The sequence below is a fragment of the Panthera onca genome, chromosome B3 (genome assembly GCF_046562875.1).
Source record: "Panthera onca isolate mPanOnc1 chromosome B3, mPanOnc1 haplotype 2, whole genome shotgun sequence".
NCBI classification, from domain to species: Eukaryota; Metazoa; Chordata; class Mammalia; order Carnivora; family Felidae; genus Panthera; species Panthera onca.
The window spans coordinates 7,180,847-7,200,226 of record NC_138344.1 but is presented as its reverse complement, the minus strand read 5'-3'; the positions used below and the strand labels follow the sequence as shown (position 1 = coordinate 7,200,226).

General features: G+C 42.8%; 1 long non-coding RNA gene across 1 annotated transcript in view; it reads right to left on the bottom strand.

Moving 5' to 3' along the window:
* LOC144616577 (uncharacterized) overlaps positions 1–19,380 on the bottom strand; it is an 86,144-nt gene that overhangs the window by 8,892 nt on the left and 57,872 nt on the right. Inside the window, exon 2 of the long non-coding RNA XR_013555932.2 lies at positions 2,267–2,321. This is a non-coding gene — a long non-coding RNA (uncharacterized LOC144616577). The remainder of the gene's footprint in view (positions 1–2,266; positions 2,322–19,380) is intronic.

The window sequence follows — 19,380 nt, the reverse complement described above, 5'->3', positions numbered from 1 at the left end:
GGTGAGATCATGACCTGAGCTGAAGTCAGGCACTCAACCAACTGACCCACCAAGGTGCCCCAATAAGAGTTTGCTTTTAATGAACTAGCATACAGTAGCAGGTCAATAAAATGTGTTGAATGGATTATTCAATTCACCCCAATTAGAACAGAAGGGCACCTGCCTGGGCCTAGGCCTCAGGTATAAGCCAGAAACAGCAGGTATAAATCTGAGTGCCACATCATGCTGGGTTTGCCTCTAAAGTGAGGAGACCTGGATAATGGGAAGTGGGGTGAGAGCCACCTCAAACCCTCTTGCTCCAGATCAAGTCCTGGAGCTAGGGGCTGAGTCTATGACAGGGGAGCAATGCCCCCAGGGAGTCAGGAAGAGAGATGCTGAGGAAGGGACCGGTGAATGACAGGGCAGGTGAAAGGTTTTGTGAAGTGCAGAGAGCTTTACTGAAGAAGCACTGTAGACCTCGGCTGCCATGAAACAGGGCACCTATAAGTCTTGGTGGCATACCATAACTAGCCTGACTTTGTCACTCGTGAGTCAATGGGTCAGCAAAGGGGTGGGAGCAGGGAGCCCCCCAGCCAGGTTTTTCTCAGGGCAGTGACAGAGATCAGGAGGGCAAGGCCAACTGCACAAGGTATTCCAAGCTCCTTCTGGAATCCGCTCTGCTAATATCCAACCAGTCAAAGCAAGCCACATGGCTGAACCCAAAGTCAGGAAGCAGAGAAACACACTTGCCCTTTTGTGGAAGGAATTACAAGGCTTCAGAGCAAAGGATATATTCAGTGACAGAGAATTAAGGGCAACCATCAACTACGCGGTCTCAGCTCAGAGCCCATTTGCAATGTCTTACTCTTATGTACCAAATTTTCCCAAAGAGGGCGCTCAGAGAGGGGCTCTTTGTAATGGGTGAGTGCTCTCTGCCCTGAGCAGAGAATCACAGAAGAGAAGGAGGGCATAGGGAGAGATTTGGTCCATGAGCTGGAAGCCTTGCATCTTTTCACTGCTCTTGGTGCTCAACCCTATTGAACTTTAGCTTCATCTGATGCTAACCTAAAACCAACCTTAACCTTAACTCTTAGATATTGTTGATCACCTAGTTCTTTATGCAACTGAAGAATGTCATTCTCTCGCTGTTTTTATCCTGCCCCCAGCCCAACCCAAGCAGTTCCTTCTCAATCTTCTTTGAAGGTTTTCCTTTGACCACCTGCCCCTGACAATACTGGTGTCCTCCAGAATGCCGTCTTAGACTTCATTTCTCTCTCCACACCATGGATGAGCTTCAGAGCACTTATAAACCCCAAGAAAGTTATTAAAACCCTTTAAACTTTTTTCTGTTTGTAGATTTCTGAATTGAGGGTTCATGGGTTTCGAGGGGTTTCAGATTACCCATAGGCTGCCCCACCACTGCTCTGTACTCTGATTCTCATCTTCCTTCAGTCTTTGAATAGCATCTAGACCCTAATACCTCCCCTCCCACCCTTGATTCCACCCAAACCTCCCATCTCTCTCCACGCAACTGCCCACTTAGTCCCACAGGTACCTCAGAACAAACCCATGACAGAGTTCCAAGACAGAGTGTACTATCTCCTCTCCTCATAGATTCCCAAACTCAGTGGCAGCATCAGACTGCCCTATCCTCTACAAAGACTTTGCAGAGTTGTGTCTGCCTTTAGCCTTCCTTTCCAATTATTTCTTAAATCCATACTTTCCCCTCCTTCCCAGCTCTCCTCAGTGTGGGCCCCAACACCTCCTCCCTAAAATGCACCAAAGGTTCCCCACTGCCTTCAGGATAAAGAACAAAGTTCTTGGCCGGCCATAGAAGTTCGACTATGTGAGCTGGTTCGCACCCACAGATGCAGCCCAGGCTCTCCCAACAAGCACCACGGCCGATTACTCACAGCTCCCAGAGCATAGCATAGTCCCTCTAGATTTCCACACAGGCTGTGCCCTCTGCCCTGCTCCCAAACTTTCGTTCTTCCTGTAAGATTCAGCTTTGACATTATCTCCTCCAGGAAGCATTCCCAAACTGCACACTGGGCAAGTGCCCTTTCTTTGAGGTCACAAAGAACCAAGGGGTGATTCTGTCATAGCTCCAATGAGATCATACTGTCCACTGATTTATAAATACCACATGAGCAGGAATATTGTGTTTGCTCCTCAAAGGCCTTATAGCCTTTGTATCATATGATATAATAGCAGGTGCCCTATAAATGTTTGTTGAGTGAATGAATAATAATAGATAAATGGATGAAATGTTGATTGTGCCTCTTACCTGTCTTGTGATGTTGGGTAAATCTCATATCTCCTATAGACCTCAGTTTCTTCATCTGCAAAATAGAAATAATAGTCTAAATATTAGTACTGAACAATGAATGGTAGCCCAGTCGCACAACTGAAAATTACATAATCAAAAAATGTTTATCAAGACTATGTAGTGACATGGACAATGCATATGATGTTAAAGCAAAAGAAGGACAAAAAAGTAATTTACTGTGATTACAACTACATAAAAACAACTGTGCACACAAACACATCCGCACACACACAAGATGGAAAAGACGTGTCCTTGGGTGGTGTGCCCCTGCGTGATTTCTCCTTCACTTTATATCCCCATGTTTTCCACATTTTCTTTAGAGAATGTGCATTATTTTTATGATGAACATTAAACTTTATTACGAAAAGAAAAAAGGAAAGAGGTTTCTAAGAAAAGAACTCCGCATCCTCCTCACTTGGCAGTGAGTCGAATGCCTCCCGCACACTCAGGGACGCAACTCACCACGTCGCTCCCAGGTCTTCTTACTCCTGTGCGGAAGCATGTCCCTCCCCCGCACCCCCGGCCCTCCCACGGTGCTCACAGGCAGTGCCTGGCGACTAGACGCTTGTGCGGGGGTGCGTATGAGCACCACGCCTAGAAACGAACTCTGTCCCTGGTCTCCAGACGGTGGGAGGAAATGCAATGCAGCCTCAGATACTTCCTCTGACCTACAATTCAGCGCAGGATGGACAAACATATTTCTGAGCCTTGATGTGTGAGAACACACTCCTGGAACCAGCTCTTTGGGACTGCCTGTTTTCGGGGTCTCAAGCTGTGCCCTTAAATCCCAGGAAGGGCAGCCCATTTCATCTTATTTAGAGCCATGGAACTGCTAAAGTCAAAGGTATTGGTCTAACCCGCATTGGGGAGGCTTCTAGGAAACCCACAGTCTCATCCAGTGCTGGTGGAAGCCAAAAATGGCACAGTCTTCCTGTTGAGTCATTTGGCAAGATGTATCTGACCCTGATTTCCACTAATAAGCATTCATTCAGGAATGCGGTGAAAGGCAAAACTCAAAGGATGTTCATCAGACACTATAATATTAAAAAACTGGAAACAACGTAAATTCCAAAATAGGGATTAAATAAATTATGATATACTCATTAAATGGGTTGCCATGCATAACAAGGTAGGGAAATCACCCACTACTTAGAAAATTTGTGGAATACTGTTAAGACTGGAAAATAGTCTATACATATAATCCGGGTTTGCGATATGTATAAATGTATCCTCAATGTATCTATAAGCATAGAGAAGAGACTGATAGGATAAACAGGAAACTGTGAGTGGTTATTTCTGAGTAGTAAAATTTCAAATGGCTTTTCTTCTTTTGGCTCATTTCTATTTTCTACATTTTCTGCAATTAGTTTGGATTGCTTTTGTAACATGGAAAAATATTTTAGAAGATTTCTATTTTTAACAATCTTCGAATTCCCTTGAGCCATCTTATTTTCTAAGTCTTGCGTTATGGATTTGGCCACCTTTTCTTCAGTTCTACTCAGCTCTACCTTCTTACGGTTTCTGATTATGCCCAGTTTCATCCACTCTCAGATAGACTGGGAGCTTCCCAAAGACACTGGCCATTTCTTCTTTATCAACCAATTTCTGTTTATCAGTTCAAAGACTAGAGTCCTAGGACCCCATGAGTTTCCACCTGTCCAACAGATGAATTTAACAGGAAGGGAGTTCTAAAGATTGTCAGAGACTCGGCCTGTAGTTGAATGGGATTTCAAGCTGGGTGGATTTCCCCATCCAGAGCTGCCTCACTCTTGCACAGGTTGTTCACTGCACAAGGCACCCACACATCCAAGGGGGCAAGTGGAGGCTGAAACCCCAGCCTTATTCTGCTCACTGAGTCTCATGCTCACTGGGCTCACAGGGTACAAGGGTCCTTTTTAAAATTCAGAGGTCAAGGGGCGCCTGGGTGGCTCAGTCGGTTAAGTGGCCGACTTCGGCTCAGGTCATGATCTCACGGTCTGTGAGTCCGAGCCCCCCGTCGTGCTCTGTGCTGACAGCTCAGAGCCTGGAGCCTGTTTTGGATTCTGTGTCTCCCTCTCTCTGACCCTCCCCCGTTCATGCTCTGTCTCCGTCTCAAAAATAAATAAACGTTAAAAAAAATTTTTTTTAAATAATAATAAAATTCAGAGGTCAAATACTATATGATCTCACTCATCTTTGGAATTTAAGAAGCAAATGAGCAAAGGAAAAAAGAGGGGTGGGGGGAGAGAGAGAGAGAGAGAGAGAGACCAATAAACCGACACTTAACTATAGACAACAAACTGATGGTTACCAGAAGGGAGGTGGGTGGAGGGATGGGTCAAATAGGTGATGGGAATTATGGAGTACACTTACCATGATGGAAAAATAAATAAATAAAATAATAATTTTTTTTTTAAATGAAAGAAAGCAGGTGATCAAAATATGAGGGGAACACGTCAAAAAGGCAGTCCTGCTGGCCAGATCTGGGACAATGTAAGCATCAAATAAATAATAAGGGTAACAACAGATTATAAGCTGCCGAATAAACTATGAATCGTGTATACCTCCTGATATCAATGAAAAACAATTAAAAATAAAAATAAATAAATGTTGTTAAAAAACATTCTTGGATATAAGTGCAGGTCTCTCTAAATGTCCATCGAGAAGTAATATTTGCATCTTGCCAGCAGTACCTGATGGTCAAAACTTGTTTGTTGTGCTTTTATAAGTTCTGCCAGTTTGATGGGTGTGAAAGGGCATCTTACGTGAAAAATCTTAGAATATTGCCTGGTTCATAGTAGGGTCTCAGTAAGGTTGAGTTACCATTTTAATTAACATTTCCATAATCAATATGGACATGGGGCACCTTTTCATTTGCTTGCTGATCATGAAAGTTTCCTCTTTGGTGAAAAAATTAAATTTTAAAATTAAAAAATAAATAAAATTCAGATGGGCAACCATCCTCCTGCCAATCATGGCACCTGCAGGGCTGAGTCTCTCTAGAAGGGATGTGTTTCTAATTTGCACAAAAATGCCGTGTGCTAGCAGTGGCCTTGTCCCCAACACCGTCTGCATCTGGAAGCCAGTACTGATTTCCTTCGTCAGGCTTCTATACGGATATTAGATCTCTTCCTTTGTCCTATCATCTCCTCGAATGCTTTCTAATTTGTTTCTACCCTGAGTTCCTCGACTCTCTCCTGGAGCAAGCAACAGCCTTGCACGCCACCCCATGGAGGGGGAGTGGGGCCCTGCTCAGGTTCTCGGCCCTGGCTGCATATTAGAATCCCTCAGGGAGATTCGTAAAGTCTAGATGCCTCGGCCACACCTCAGACCAATTAAATCAGAAGGCCTGACGTGAGACCCAGCCAGAGTTGGAAAGCACTATAGCACCGGAAACAACTTGAATTAAAAAAAAAAAAAAAAAAAAAAAAATCCTGGGTTTAAGGCTCAGCTCCTCTCTGCTTCTCACCACACAATCCTGGACAAATTACTTTACTTTTTTCTGGCCCGGTTCTTCAACTGTGAATCCACCAGATCAGTGTCTTCCAGTCAAAATTAGAATGTGACCTGGTAAACCCTCTGACTGTCCTATCGCTGACCCCAGCACGAGACAGTGAAAGAGATCCAGCCACCGTGACTGAGAGAGAGGGGTGCAGTTGGGAAACGGGGGGAGGGTACGGGCATGAGGTGCTAAAATTTCGGCTCACCAGGCCATAAAACAGTGGTTGAGAATTCTAAGTCTAGATGCTCCCTGAGAGTCCTCTCCTCCCTAACAATTGGTATTCTGTACATGTGTACGAAGCTGGCAGGAAGATAAAACTCTGCTTCCACATGGCTCAGAGGGGATTGTGAATTGCCTAAATATGACACCATTTATTTCTCCCAGATTCAGGTCATCAGGCTCAGAGAATTTGCTGCTCCTGCCACTCCCTCCCTCCGCCATCTTGAGTCCTCCCTCCCCTTGTACTCGGGAAAACCTTTCAGCTACTGCCAGCCATTGCCAACCAGCTGGCTCCACTGAGAGATCACCAAGAGAAACAAAGTCACCGGGCCAGGAAAGTAACAACCCTTCAAGGAATTCGTCAAATCTCTTAACCTTTTCCCACTTTTTCAGCTCCTCCCACAAAGACAAGCCACACGCCATTTTCTCCACACTGAGAAGCTACCCTGTCGGATGATGTGATATAGTAGAAAGAATGGTGGGTGAAGCCCCAAAAGACTTGAGGTCAGGACAGAGCTCCACCACTTCCTAATTGCTTGAAGAAGCATACCCTCCATGAGCCTCAACTTCCTCATCTGTAAAATGAGGTTGATAATATCTGTTTTACTTTTCTCACAAGGTTTTGTAAGGATCGGTTGAAAAAGTGCAACCAAAAGCAATTAACACACTCTGTTATTGCAGCCTAGTTTCCCAGCCTACATCCTGCCACCCTTAGACTCTGTGGTCCAGTGGGGCCAACAGCATCCCCCAACCATGCTCACTGGACAAGGGATGGTCATATGACCTAAGCCGGCCAGTGGGCCTTTTGCCGGTTCTACTACAGAACAGTCCTCTCTGCTGGGAGCCATCTTGTCCCCCCACAGGAAGAGGTATTCCAAAGAATGCAAGCAACACAGAGAGAAGCAGAACGGGAGATGTTTCAGAACAAATTTCCCATGATGTCATTTGAGCACCTGCATGAACTCATTCATTCATTCTTTCATTCAACAACTAGTCATTATGTCCGTCCTATATTCCATGTCCATTTCTGGATGCTTGGCATTTTGTGGTGAACAAAAGAAAGACTCTACCCACCTGGAGCCTGCATGCCAGTAGGAATCCCAGGCAGTAAACAAATACCAAGTATATACATAACATAATGCCAAGTAATGATAAGTTATGAAGGAAAATTAAAGCAGGGTAAGTGGATGAACACAGAAGGGAAGATTCTGTTTAGATAAAGTGACTGACTCCAGCTCTCCCTACGGATTTTCAAGCTCCGTGAGCCAATAAAGCCTCATTGTGTTAAGCGAGCTTGAACTGGGTTGCCCTCGGTGCCACCAAGATTCCTCATGAACACAGCTTTACAAATGTAAGCATTGGTAATGCTGCTGCTGCTGATTACTATAATAGCAACAAAACAGCCTCTTGAGAAGGAACTGGACCACACCCTTGGGAATGCATACCTAAGATATTTATGCCCATGGAACAACCCAAGGACAGGAAATTATCAATTGATTTCCAAAAGTATTGTCTGTGGAATTAAACACATACAAAGGTCATTCCTCTAGATTCATCCACTCCATCAGTTGACTTGAAAGTCAGAAACTTAAAAAAAAAAAAATGTGTTTAGGTCAACTACACTTTAATTAAAAAAATAATAATTTTAAAAACGTGCTTAGAAAATTGGAGTTGATCATCGAGTGAAATAAACTGTTAGGTTGGTCCATCTGTGGCCAGTTGGCTGTCGAAATATTGCCAGCACGAACACCTACCACTTACATGGATTTAAGGGACACTCTAAGGGCATGAGGAATAATTCAGTTACAGAGCATCCACAGCCAGTATTCGCGGGGAGCTGACTCCCTGTGGTTCTTACAGAGTAGTTAGAGGCTGATAGTTGCAAACTCTGACCTCACATAACCAGTTGCCAAGGGTAAGAATGCAAATGCCCAATAATATCAGCATTCCCACAAAAGTTTTCAAACTTTCATCCCTTTAATTTTAAGTTCCTAAAACCCAGGACATTTTTCATGCTTTCTAACTCACCCCATGCCCCCTCACATACATAGACACATAGGCACACAATCTCTGGAATTCTGATGTGATGATTAGTATTTAAGGGGAGCTCCAAACATAGGGTCTCTTAGCTTGAGCTCTTAGAAGGACTTGGGAGCATCCTATATCACTTTGATGCACAGGATGCATAACCAAATAAAGAAAAATGTGAAACTGGAACTTCTATCATTGTCCTCCTGGGCTGCCACACCCACACTGTGAATAATAATTTGCTTTACTCAGATTAAGACATGTGCAAGCCAAGATGAGCCTACTCAAAAAAAAACAAAGAAAGTGCTTCAAGCCTTCCTGTAGCTGCTGGAGTTTCCTCATGTTTCTCTTCCACAAACTGCAACCATTGTGGAGATATCACATTACCTGCTGGGGAAAGGTGTTCAGTAGCACTGAACTAGACAGCATGAGGACCCTTTCCAGAATGTCTAGCAGGCATTGTCTTCTGTAACTGGGCTGGTTTAAAGTATTGCACACCAGGACTGAAATGAGCTTTGCAAGGGCGGTGTTCTGTCAGAGGTGCTGTGACTATGGTTTTGGCTCCTTTTTGTACCTGAATCTTGACTCCAAGAAACGTTTATAATCTACCTGATAAATATATATCTCAACATGTCCCCAAAAATGTTGGAACACAGGCTGTTACATGAGGAAAGAGTTCTATGGTCAAGGAAGTTTGAAAAACACTAGGTTTTCTTTTTAAAAAAAGACTTTTTAAGTGATAATACCCATTGGTTACCCAGAGCCTTTTAAATGGTAATACACATTGTGACTATCCCAGAGCGAGGTATGCCAGCACTCCCAATTTTTTTTATCACAGATATTTTTTAGGTAGGAGCACCTGTTAACACCCCGCAGAGCACAATCTGAGACAAAGCGAATTGTGACCATATTCAGGAGAATTCTTTATTCCCAGACATTGGGGCTTCAACACAAAGGGATAAATGAGAATGTTTGAACTAACACACTATGGAAAGAGATTAAAAAGAGATTATACTCTGGTTTTAACTTAAGTATAATTAAATTCAACAAATTACAGATTAAAAATTTTGAAAACTTCTCTACTTATGAATGTCCAAGTTACAAACTTTCATGGAGACAAAGCTGCAACACATCAGCTCGACCTCCCACCAGCAGATGGCAGTAGTTGTAGTGCAAGGTCCTTCCAGTTTGGACCATGGAGTCTTTTGATAGCAAGCAGCAATCTTGCCAGGGTTCTACTTAGTTTTGCAAACGTGGTTAATCCCACTCTATCCAATGAGTACAAGAACAGCAAATGTTTTAAATAAAAGGTGTGCAATTGCAATGGAACTGAAAGAAGAGATAATAAAAGACTGAAAGTGCAGAGAAAAAATAAGGACTGTTGTGCTCCTGGTGCTGTGATTCATCCCAAGAGGAGGCATGGTTTGGGAGAATGCTTAGCATAAGCCCCGCTGCACATACACCATCCATGACAATCAGCAAGAGAGGAGGGGAAAGAACAAACGCCAGGGGGCTTGAGAGCAGGGGGCTGCAAGATGAGCACCGACATGGGCTTCCCATAAGCCAGATGTCAACTCAGAAGAAAGCTGGGACTTGGCTCAAGGACCCAACGGCAGAGCATGGTGAATGTGCTGTTGAAGTGTGTATTCATTCATTCAGCACCTGTTTTACTGAGCGCCTAATACGACCCAAACATACTTGCTGGCTACTGGCAACACATTAGTGACTAAAACAGATATGTCCCCACCCTTGAGAAACATACATACTATGGGAAGATGCGGAGAGAAACAGGCAATAAACAAACAAAAACATAAAAGTGTACATGTTGGTGAGTACTATAAAAGAAGCAAAATGGAAAACAGTGGTAGAAAGCAAGAGAAGTGAAGGTGGGGTGCTGGTGGTGTAGATGTGGTCCTCAGTGGATAACTGGGGGTGGACCCTGAGTTTCGGTCCCTCCAAATCTTCACAACATCACATGGAGTGGGGAGGTGGAAAATGTAGCTACCATGGCAGCTTAGGGGCTCCACAGGAGGCAGGTGGAGGTGGGAGAGCGTCACCCAGATCCACAGACCTCCTAGTACACTGCACTGATCTACTTTGGAGAAAAGATGGCCCAGGAAATATTTATCAGCACAAAGAAGAAGCATCTGCTGGTTTTCAAGTTTCACAAGACTCATACTCCAATTAAGTAGAAATGGTCCCAGGGCCTTGGTTCCCCTGGACTCAAACAAACAGACTCACAAAGAACGTAACCCTCTCTCTTAAGTAGAGGAACTTCTGTGCTACCTAGCAAGGCTGTGGTGTTAATTTTTAACTTCTTATCACTTAATAACTGAAGACATGTTTTAGTGGATTTAACGAAAAGAACCATCTGTTAACCTGATCTGGATTTTTTCTTATCTTGTGTACCAAGGAGTCTGCTGAGCCTCTTCTATTCTTCCTACACTGATCTTGACCCACACTTGTCTGCACTTCCTGTGTCACAGCCTTCTATTTGCAGACAGCCCCCAGTTTTTATTTAACATGTCAAAATCACATTCAGCATTTATCCATTATGATGCTGTGTTTGCTAAGATTAGGTTTGGCGATGACTAGTAGCCAATTCAGAATAACAATGGCTTAAAAAGACAGAAGTTTATATTTCTCTCTCAAATAAGCATTGAAAGACAAATAGTCCAAGGATAATGGCAGCTCTGCTCCACAAAATCCTCATGAAGCAAAGCTCCTTTTCTCTTATAGCTCCAGCAAGCATGGCCTCTGTTTACTCAGGAGCCAATATGGCTGCTACAGCTCCAGCCACCACATCTGCATTCTCAGATAGGACAAAAAAGGAAGAACAGTCCCTTCGTGGACCCTTCCCAGTAGTTGCACTCACCTCTTCCACTTACATCCCATTGCCTAGTCATATGCCCAGACTTAGCTGCAAGGGAGTCTTGGAACTTATTCTCCATCAAAAATAAAAGGGCTGCCTCAGCCAACAAGCTCTACAAGTTGTCTGTTACTAGTTTTGATGGCTCTGCTGTGTTGTTTTTCATCTGTATTCCTACCTTAGCTCCTTCTGGGTTCTGTGCTCTATGAGAAGTCATATCTCCCTCTCCTCTGAGGTGAAAAGACACAGTGTGATTTTTACAGGGCTACAAATGGCACATTGGGCAAACACCCAAACACCAGGATATACCCTAAGTATTATAAGAAAATAATTTGTCTAGATTGCAGCAGCTTATAAATTTGCTATTTAAAATCATCATGTCCAGGGTGCCTGGGTGGCTCAGTTGGTTAAGCATCTGACTCGATTTTGGCTCAGATCATGATCTCATATTCATGAGTTCGAGCCCTGTGTTCGAGTCTTGACTTGGGCTCTGTGCTGACAGCATGGAGCCTGCTTGGGATTCTCTTTGTCTCTTTATCTCTCTCTCTCTCTCTCTCTCTCTCTCTCTCAGTAAAATAACTTAAAAAATAAATAAAGGTAAATAAAAATAAAATCATCATATTCACTGTTCTAAGGACTGAAGCAGTAATTTTAGTAAAGGGTCTGAACAAGGAGGCAAAGATGGGAAATAATTTTAATGAAAAAAACCACGTTATACCACACATAAGCTCAGAAGCACTTTACCCACTTACAACCTCTAAGAAATAATTATTGCCTCAGAGACGTTCATTAACTGTATTACTTCATTCAACACCTACTTCTTGAGCACGTGCTATGTGCCTGACACTGCTCTAGCCATGGGGCATGCAGCAGTAAACAAGACAGGCAGGGTCCCTGTCCTCATGGTTCTTGTATTCTAGAAGCAGAGAGGAAAATAAGAAATAAGAAAATAAAATAATCACACATTCTTGCATAGTGGATAAGAGGACAGAATGGCAGTGGTTAGTGAAGGTAACATGTTATTGACTAATAGTAATAGCTAACTCTTACAAGAACTTACATGGGATGGGCATTATCCTGAGACTTGACAGACACTGACTCATTTAATCCCCACAACAATTCAGGCACTCAGGCACATGGAGCCATTACCATGCTCAAGGCGGCAGAGCTTAGATTTGAACCGAGGCTGACTGGCTCTAGAGTTCTCGCTGTTAATGCTACATGATAATATCCTCCTGAAAGAATGAGTAGAAGGCTGCCATGTGAAGAACTGGGAAAGAACATTTTAGAAAATGGAATAAACTTCAGTACGGGCCCTGAGGTTAGACCAATCCAAGATGTTTAGAGAACCATAGGAAAGGAAGCAGGATTAGAGACTGGAGGTGCTGAATGAGGTGGAGAGTGACATAAATAGGCCAGGTCCACTGACACAGGCCTGGAAAGCCAGCCCAGGTGAGGAATTGCCAGAGAGTCACAGAAGCAGGTCTTTGTGCCACTTTCTTCACCACCAATCATCCTCTCTCAATGTGACACTGGCCCAGAGATGCTGAGCTGTGCTCAGCCAGAAAACACCCATCTGCTTCTAGTCGAAAGCAAGGTCATCTACAGAGGGACATTATGCCAACATTGGCTCAAAAGCCCTATTGTTAAGCTCTTGGAGTTAAGAAGAGTCGCCATTTTTTTCTTTTATAATCTGTCACATTTTTTTTTAATGTTTATTTCTTTGTGAGAGAGAGAGAGCACAAGCAGGGGAGGGGCAGAGAGAGCGGGAGACACAGAATCCGAAGCAGGCTCCAGGCTCTGAGAGTCAGCACAGAGCCCGACATGGGGCTCGAACTTGTGAACTATGAGACCATGACCTAAGCTGAAGTCAGACACCTAACTGACTGAGCCACCCAGGCACCCCTGGAGCCTTGTACTAAGGCTGATAGCAGGCACTTTCAGGGCTCCTCAGAAGAAGAACCCACAGCTCCTATCCATTCCTCTGTAGGTACTGCAGAGTCTCGGCATGGTATTTCTGCCCTCTTGATGACGTGAAGGAGAAGCAGTGGGAGGCAGGAAGTTCTGTGTGATGGAGTGGCCTTCTCCCACACCACTGGGCCTAGGACAGGCCTCTTCCCTTGGAAGTGCTGTCCATGGCCATGGAGTTTACCTCCTCAGGTGGGTTGATAACACCACACAATAATGCCCCTGAATCAATACTCACTGAGGTCTGGGGCTGGCTGCCGAGAAGTATCCTTAGAGAACCTGCCTGAAGGAGTCAAGCCAGTAACAAGGGCTGTCTGTCCACAGTGGCCTCTTATATTGGGAAGTCATCCACATGCTTGTTCCATGAGACAAACCTCACCTTCTTTTTTCTTTTTTTTAGTGTTTATTTATTTTTGAGACAGAGAGGGACAGGGCATGAATGGGGGAGGGTCAGAGAGAGAGGGAGACACAGAATCCGAAGCAGGCTCCAGGCCCTGAGCTGTCAGCACAGAGCCCGACGCGGGGCTCGAACTCACAGACCGTGAGATCGTGACCTGAGCCGAAGTCGGAAGCCCAACCAACTGAGCCACCCAGGCGCCCCAAACCTCACCTTCTTTCTCATCCTGCTACCTCAAAACCTTAAAGGCTCCCATTCCTATAAAATAGAGCAAACACTCCCATTGTGTGTACGCGGCTTTTTAATGACCAATTGCTGCTTCACTGTTCAGGTTCATCTCCCCCCCCCACCCCCCCACCCCCCCACCCCCGTCCTCCATCATGCCCACTTTCCTCCCTCATGTCAAATACTCTATTCCTCAAACACATGTCCATTGGTTCAGGCTCTGCTCTCTACCTAGACTGTCTTCCCATCTTCTAGAGAACTCCATCCTTCATGGTTTTCATTCGAAGTCCACATCATCTGCAGAACCTTCTCTGACTTCCCCAGGCACAGGGGACATTCCTTCCCCATCCTGGTCAAATAGCTCCTTGCACACTGCACTATCAAGTTTATCTGCCACTGCCTCCACATGCACTGGTTGAGACAGGGTCCAGTTTTCACTTACCTTTGTCCCCCAGTAAAATTTTAGAATTTTCTCCATAAAGGTCTGGCATATATCCTGTTTAAGATTATTCTCAGTATTGGGGCACTTGGGTGGCTCAGTCAGTTGATCTCACGGTTCATGAGTTTGAGCCCCACATCAAGCTCTGTGCTGACAGCTCAGAGCCTGGAGCCTGCTTCAGATTCTGTGTCTCCTTCTCTCTCTGCACCTCCCCTGTTCTCTCTCTCAATCTCTCTCTCTCTCTCTAAAAAAATTTTTTTTTCCTGGGTACCATTATAGAAGTTTTATTTCCCTAGTGAATGGGACTTTTTTTCTGTATTATATATTCTGGTTAATGATTACTCATATATTAGGATTTTTTTTTTTTGCTTTTACTTTTATCAATCTATCAAGCTATTGTATTAATCTATCAATCTATATTGGTAAACATAAAAGTCTTTGAACAGTCATCTGGTTCAAAGACTTTTTCTTAAAATAAACATGAAGCTTCAGTCTTCCTTCTCCCCTACCTCTTTAACACATTGCCACAGACAACTTTTCATTTTTTTTAGATGATTCTTTTGGTATTTACCTTGCGATCTCTAAATACCATGTTTCTACTGCTATTTCTTGATATTACTTGTAGAAATTATCTGTTAACTTCCCCCTAACCTTCCCCTGACCAATATGCACATACTCCCCATCCACATTAGTTTACTAGGGCTGCTGTAACAAAGAACAACCAACTGAGTGGCTTAACCAAGAGAAATTTATTGTCTTGTGGGTCTCGGGGCTAGAAGTCCAAAATCAGGATGTCATCAGGGGTGGTTCTTTCTGAGGGCAGTGAGGAAGAATTTGTCTCATGCCTCTCTCTTAGATTCTGGTGGTCTACCACCCATCTTTGGCATTCCTTGGCTTGTGGACGTAAAATTCCAATCTTCGTGTGGCATTCTCACTGTGTGTTTGTCTCTATGTCCAGATTTGCCCTTTTTATGAATACACCAGTCATATCAGATTAGAGCCCACCCTAATGACCTCCTCTTAATTTGATCACTGTAAGACATTATGTCTAAAAAAGATCACATTCACGCATAGTAGGAGTTAGGACTTCAACATATTTCAGAGGAATACAATTCAACCCATAACACCATCCTTTCAAAACTATATAATTATATTATCACACTGTTAATGTTCAGTATTTACACTGTAATGAACCTATAGCTAGGCAGAGCTAAGCCATGTAGCTCTATTCCCTTTCCTGAATAATTTTGTTATATCCCTGGAGTTAACAATTATATTTTATTCTGTTTGATTATTTTTTTGTGTGTTCTTATCCCTAGCTCAACTGAAAACTCCCTGCCAGTTGTCTAATTTATTTTTCATCATATTCCCCCACCTCAGCTACTGTATCAATTTCATCATGATGAATTTCCCCTTCCCGAGCCTTCTGTCCGGCACTAATGTGGCCACATTACTCTTTGGAGGATGTCCCTTCACCACTATGCTAGAGATTCTCCTTATTTCCTGTTTCTTGGATCAGATATCTTCCCTTTTTTAGCTACTCCCTTGATTTATATAGTCTCCAATAGTTTCCTAAGAAAAAGTGTGCAAGAGATAAATATTTGAGACCTTTTATTTCCAATAATATCTGTATCCTACTTTCACATTCAATGGATAGCTTGACTGGGTATAGAACTGTAGGTAAGAAATCATTTCACTTCAGAATTGTGACAGCAATAGCTCCAATACCGCTATTCAGAAGGCTGAATCACTCTGCTTCCTATTGTTTGTGTGAACCTATTTATTTATAAGAGCTTCTTTTGGTTTTTTTTCTTTGTTTGTTTGTTTTTCAGTGTAGTTAGAACACAGTGTTATATTAATTTCAGGTGTACAATATAGTGATTCAACACTTCCACACATCACCCAGTGCTCATTACAGGTGCCCTTCTAAACCCCCATCACCTATTTCCCCCATCCACCCACCTCCCCTCTGGTAACCAGCAGTGTGTTCTCTATGGTTAAGAGTCTGTTTCTTGGTTTCTCTCTCTCTCTCTTTTCTTTTCTTATCTTTCTTTGCTCATTTGTTTTGTTTCTTAAATTCTACATATGAGTGAAATCATATGGTATTTGTCTTTCTCTGACTTATTTTGCTTAGGATTATATACTCTAGCTCCATCCACATTGTTGCCAATGGCAGGATTTCATTCTTTTTATGGCTGAATAATATTCCATTTTGTATATATACCACATCTTCCTAATCTATTCATCTATCAGTAGACACTTGGGCTGCTTCCATATCTTGGTTAATAATGCTGCCATAAACATTGAGGTGCATGTATCCCTTTGAATTAGCGTTTTTGTATTTTGAGGGTATGTAAGAGCTTTGTTTGATCAACAGTTGTGGTAGGCAGAATTCTAAGATGACCACCCAGTGATTTACACCCTTATAGAATCTGAATGTGAGTAGAACCTGTGATTTACTTCTAGCCAATAGATTATGGAATGGTAACTTCCTTGATTAGATGACATTCTATGACAAAGTTGATGGGCTAATCACTCGTGATTGTATTATATACATAGAAGGTTCTGTCTTAGACTGGAATGGGAGATTTTCCCATAGGCTCTGAAGAAGTAAATTGCCATATTGTGAGAGGGCTTGTGAAAGGGCAGTGTGGCAAGGAACTGAGGGATCTCCAGGAGCTGAGGGTGACCTCTAGCTGACAGCCAGAAGGGAAGCAGGGACCTCAGCCCTATGATCACAAAGAACTGACTTCTGTCAACAACCACATGAGCTTGGAAGAGAACTCCAAGCTCCAGACTGGAATGTGGCATAGACTGCAGCCTTGGGAGCCCCTAAGCAGAGGACCCGTCTAACCTATGCCCTAACCCCTGGAGACTGTGACATAAGTGTACGTTCACTTGAGATACTTACGTGCATGGTAATTCACTACAGAGTGATAGGAAATTAATACAATAGTACTCTAAAATTTCATGATGAAAAGCTTTTAGTAATGGTTTATTTTCATTTTCTTAAGTAATGAGAAATTTTCTTGAATTATTTCACCAATTATTTTCTCTTGTCCATTTTCTTTGTTTCATCCTTCTGACTCCTATTATTTGGATATTGAATATCCTAGGTTGATTTACATGTAGATGTATATATTATTTCTCTTCTACTTTGCATTTTTCTGTCTTTTTGTTATACTAGCTGAGAGATCTGCTCAGCTTTATCTTCTAACCCTTCCATTGAGTTTTTCATTTCTGCTACCATGATTTTCATTTATAACAGCATATTTTGTTCTTTGAATATTCTTTCTTCAGAGAGCATTATGTTCTTGTTTCATAGATGCAATGTCATCTGTTATGTCTCTAAGGATATTTATGATAGCCTTTTTCATTGACATTTTCTTCTCCCTTCAAAATTTCTATTTTCTCCCTGTTGCCTCCCTATAAGCTTGTTGGAGTTTCAGTCTTTCATATCAGAATCTTTTCTCAGATCTCTGGTGGCCATATTTAAGAGTAGGGGCCTAAAGCACTGACTGGAAGCTCTGAGCCCATTGGTGGAACTTGCTGGTTGTGAACAACACTGTCAAATGATATGGCTGAGCCATTTGCTAGGGAACCTCAACATCAGTCCTTCAATGTCAGCTTCTTCTGGAGCTACTCAAATTTCACAGAGAAGAGTTTTCCAATCTCCTGCTATGCAGTTGAAGGCCTGTGTTTGGGTATTCAAGGAGGGCAAAGTGTAGGAGAGAAGGCTGGGAGTCTTAGCATTTGGTTTGTGCTCAGTTATTTTTGTCCCCCTATTTTCAGTATGTACCCCTGAGTTCAACTGTGTCTGGACCCTCTCTTTTACCTGTCCATAAAATAAGCCACTTGTACTTTGGCCAGGATGGGAGAACTTCCTACCCGGCAGCAAGAAGAAAGGGAGGGGCTGTAAAGGTCTGACTACTTCTTTTATTATTGTGATAAAACATATATAACATAAAATTTGCCACATTAACCATTTTTAAGTGTACAATTCAATGGCATTATTTATATTTACAATGTTGTGCAACAACTGCCACTACCTATTTCCAAAAATTTTCATCACAGAAATTCCGTACGCATTAAGCAAAAACTGTCATTCCAACTGCTTTTTAAACAGCTTTCCACCAACCCTCTTTATTCCCCCTTCTACCTCCAGTCTCAAAAGTTTCCAGTGCCACTGATCCCTGAGTCTTTGAGGATGCTGCAGTGTAAATGATTGGTTCTTAGGACTTTTCTTTGTTATGTTAGTTACAAAAGCTATCATCTGCTTTCTAACTTCCAAAGTGATGTTGTCTCCACTCTCACTGTAATCCTTGCAGATTTATGGCAAAAAAGGAACTCTTTACTGGTAGTTTTAGTGGCATTTCAGGACAGTACAAGTTAGATGAGTGTGCTTAACCCACCATTTTTACTAAAAATTTGATTGGGTATGCAGATCTTATATCTGACCACCTTGCCAAAATGCTCTGATTTCCAACTACTTTCCAGTCCATTTCTTAAGTATATGATCATGTTGTGTACAAATAATGAGAGCTTTAAGATTTCTTGCAACATGGTCTGCTGAATTGATGCAATTCCCCCATCAAACTACAAATATGTAGAAAATTCAAGAGCTGTACTTGAAAGAAGGAGAAATGCCATGGTGTCAGAAATCAAGAGAGAAGTCAGAACTAAAAAAGTACAGGAAAGGTAATAACCACCCACAGAGGGCTTGGGGTTATGGCCCAGGGTCAAACACTCACATAAGACAAAAGATGCTGCCTTAGCTCTTGAAGTGGGGACTCTGGAACTGAGCTGTAAGAGGTGCTTTTTGTGTCCTGTGTTATATTCTTTGGCCAGCCCCTGGTTTCCATGTGACAACATGACAGTGTCCCATGTCTAGTGTGCACCTAAGAGCAGAAGCCAGGTCATGTGGGGCCTAATAGACCAAGATAAGAAGTTTGGAAGGTTTTTGCATTGCAGAATGATAGTATCTTATCTATGTTTCCAAAACATGCCTGTGGCTGCTATTAGTGGGAGCAAGAAAATAAGTTGGGAGGCCACTGTAGTTGTCAAGGGGACTGCTCTGATCTATTATCTATTGCTGGATAACAGACCAAATTTAAGTAGCATTAAAACAATAATCATTTTATTATACTCATGGATTCTCTGCATCAAGAATTCAGAAAGGGTACAGTAAAGAAAGCTTACTTCTGCTCTGTGAGGTCTGGCTCCTCAGCAGGAAAGTCAGATGAGTGTGGATGATTTCAAAGACTAGCAACTATGAAAGTGGGACTTAGCCAGAATTGTCAACTGGGCCACCTACATGTGCCTCTCTTGGGCTTCCTCACAGCATGGCAGCTCAGTCAAGAGGGAGCATCTGAAGGGAGAATCCAAACAGGACCAAACAGAAGACTGGTATGATCCATCCTGAGAAGTCACGTAGCATCACTTCTGC